Source organism: Perca flavescens, chromosome 21 (assembly GCF_004354835.1).
Source record: "Perca flavescens isolate YP-PL-M2 chromosome 21, PFLA_1.0, whole genome shotgun sequence".
Lineage (NCBI taxonomy): Eukaryota > Metazoa > Chordata > Actinopteri > Perciformes > Percidae > Perca > Perca flavescens.
Genome location: NC_041351.1, coordinates 1,788,937 through 1,792,915, shown reverse-complemented (window position 1 = coordinate 1,792,915; position 3,979 = coordinate 1,788,937).

The window sequence follows — 3,979 nt, the reverse complement described above, 5'->3', positions numbered from 1 at the left end:
ACACACACACACACACACACACACACACACACACACACACACACACACACACACACACACACACACACACACACACACAACCAGAAACTCCCTCTGCCCGGATACTAGACACACACACACACACACAGACACACACACACACACAGAGACACACACACACACACACAGACACACACACACACACAGACAGACACACACACACACACACACACAGCCAGAAACTCCCTCTGCCCGGATACTAGACACACACACACACACACACAGAGACACACACACACACACACACACACACACACACACACACACACACACACACACACACACACACACACACACACACACACACACACACACACACACACACACACACACACACACACACACACACACACACACACACACAGACACACAGAGTCAGACACACACACACAAAGAGATAGAGACAGACACACACACACACACACACACACACACACACACACACACACACAGACAGAGACAGACAGACAGCCACACAGAGACACACACATACATACTAACAAAGACACACACCCAACTTGTTCTTGTGTTGTTGAAAGACTTTCTGTGTGTTTGTGTTTCTCTGACGTGTGACAGACGAGGTCTGACACTGTTTCCATGAGCATTTCTTTTGGAAAGAAGTGCTCTTCAGACTTAGAACCTGAGTTACTTTAAGTTTGAGTTAAAATGTGTGTTTCGCGGATGGAGTTTGGTACAGACTGGAGCTGGGTCGGTCAGCTGTGTGAGTGTCGGTGGAGAATCAAAACATAAATCCTTTTTTATGTTTTATTTAGTCTGAATAAATGAAGATCTTCCATAAAAGGTCCAAAAAAATCAGTAATACTAGAATGTAAACTGCTTTTTGTGTCTTTAAACAGACACTAACTCGGGCACCAACCAAACTCCGTTCATTTTTATGTCAATATATATATACATATAAATCAGATGGTTATTACAGTTGATAATTGTTCCAAAAGACTGAAGATGAATCAATAAATGACTGAAATATGAATCAGGATGTCTGCAGAGATTTCTCTGAGCTGTTTTATAGACACAGAGATGCAGAGAAGCAGCCGTTGTGCTGTCCTAGTAGCTTCATCTACGTATATACAGTTTAAAACATGCATGGAGTCAGAAGAGATGGAAATAATTAGACCTAACCCTTTGTGTTGTCTTCCCCTCCTTTAAATTAAAACTTGTCAACCACTCGTCACTTTTTTCCAAGTTTTTGTCCATTTTTGTTTGTCAGTTTTTTGGTCAATATTTCCTATTTTCTTTCACTTTTTCCAATGCTTCTTTGTCTGTTTTTTTGTCCGTTTCTTTTCTCAAAATTTTGAAGCTTTTTCTGAAATTTTTGCCGATTTTTTCCAATGTTTTTGCCCTTTTTTTTTGTCACTGTTTCCAATGTTTTTGTCAATTTCTTTCCTCCTATTTTTGGAGGTGTGTCTGGGTGTGTGTGACTGTGTGTGCGCGTGTGTGTGTGTGTTTGTGTGACTGTGAGTGTGTGTCTGAGTGTGTGTGTGTGTGTCTACTGTATGTCCGTGTGTGTCTGTCTGTCTGTATGTGTGTGTGTGTGTGTGTGGTGTGTGTGTGTGGGTGTGTGTCTATGTCTGTGTTTGGGTGACTGTGTGTGGGTGTCTGAGTGTGTGTGAGTGTGTGTGTGTGTGTGTCTATGTCCGTGTGTGTGTGGGTGTGTATGTGAGTGTGTGTGTGTTTGTGTGACTGTGTGTGTGTGTGTGTGTGGGTGTGTATGTGAGTGTGTGTCTGGGTGTGTGTGAGTGTGTGTCCATGTGTCTGTGTGTGTGTGTGTGTGTGTGTGTGTGTGACTGTGTGTGTGTGTCTGAGTGTGTGCATGTGTGTGTGTGTGTGTGTGTGTGTGTGTGTGTGTGTGTGTGTGTGTGTGTGTGTGTGTGTGTGTGTGTGTGTGTGTGTGTGTGTGTGTGTGTGTGTGTGTGTGTGTGTGTGTGTGTGTGTGTGTGTGTGTGTGTGTGTCTGTGAGTGTGTGTCTGGGTGTGTGTGAGTGAGTGTGTGTGTCTCTGTCCGTGTGTGTGTGTATCTTGCTACACATTAGATTGTACTAAGTATAAAGGTAATTTTACTATATTTTATTCTAATTATTGATAGATTTTATGAGAAGAGAGGGCCAGTGCAAAGCTCATGTCATTGCATTCTCTCTGTACTTTGGACTTTTAAAGGTAACTGTTGTCTCTGCCACTTCCTGCTGGGCCAGACTGATAAGAACAACGGAAAGCCATATCTCTGGAAAGTTGAGCAGAATTGGCACTATATCTTGATAAACAGCCTTTGTCTGTGACCTGGAAACACCCACAATTAAAAAGGAATGTAATGCTGAAACAGAGGTTCTTATGTGACCCTCACAAGGGGAATCATGCTTGCAGTCCACTGCTGGCAGTGTTTTATGTTTGATTGTTTTTGACATTTTGCTTAAAGGGATACGCCACCGTTTGTTGAAATAGTTCTTATCACGGTCTCTCCTGGCTGTAGATAGGTGGGCCAACACATGTTTTGTCTCAGTGCAAGTAATTAGGTTGTTTTTCTGTCTTTTGTTGGCTCACTTTTACTCTCAACATGCTAACCGGCAACATAGGATTCCATTCACTACGCTAAGCTAACTAGCAGCGGTGCTGCCGGTGTTGCACCGAACTAAAACAATGCATGCACAAAATATGCATTGGCCCACCTATCTACAGCTAGAGGAGACCCCACCAGCTAGGGGAGACCCCACCTATCTACAGCTAGAGGAGACCCCACCTATCTACAGCTAGAGGAGACCCCACCTATCTACAGCTAGGGGAGACCCCACCTATCTACAGCTAGAGGAGACCCCACCAGCTAGGGGAGACCCCACCTATCTACAGCTAGAGGAGACCCCACCAGCTAGGGGAGACCCCACCTATCTACAGCTAGAGGAGACCCCACCAGCTAGGGGAGACCCCACCTATCTACAGCTAGAGGAGACCCCACCAGCTAGGGGAGACCCCACCTATCTACAGCTAGAGGAGACCCCACCAGCTAGGGGAGACCCCACCTATCTACAGCTAGAGGAGACCCCACCTATCTACAGCTAGGGGAGACCCCACCTATCTACAGCTAGGGGAGACCCCACCTATCTACAGCTAGAGGAGACCCCACCTATCTACAGCTAGAGGAGACCCCACCAGCTAGGGGGAGACCCCACCTATCTACAGCTAGAGGAGACCCCACCTATCTACAGCTAGGGGAGACCCCACCTATCTACAGCCAGAGGAGACCCCACCTATCTACAGCTAGAGGAGACCCCACCTATCTACAGCTAGAGGAGACCCCACCTATCTACAGCTAGGGGAGACCCCACCTATCTACAGCTAGGGGAGACCCCACCTATCTACAGCTAGAGGAGACCCCACTACAGCTAGGGGAGACCCCACCTATCTACAGCTAGGGGAGACCCCACCTATCTACAGCTAGAGGAGACCCCACCTATCTACAGCTAGAGGAGACCCCACCTATCTACAGCTAGAGGAGACCCCACCTATCTACAGCTAGGGGAGACCCCACCTATCTACTAGGGGAGCCCCACTACAGGGGAGACCCCACCTATCTACAGCTAGGGGAGACCCCACTACAGCTAGGGGAGACCCCACCTATCTACAGCTAGGGGAGACCCCACTACAGCTAGGGGAGACCCCACCTATCTACAGCTAGAGGAGACCCCACCTATCTACAGCTAGGGGAGACCCCACTACAGCTAGGGGAGACCCCACCTAAAAAAGACACATTTGAACTCTCTAATCTCTCAATCTGGTCTCATCATGTCTATCATTCTGGGTTTGGGAACTGCTGCTTGTTGTTGGTGTTGGGATCTTCTTTTTGGGTTTTGATATTTACATTTTAATGTTCTTTTATTCAGCACTTTGGTCAGATTAATGTGTGTTTAAATGTGCTCTAGAAATCAACTTTA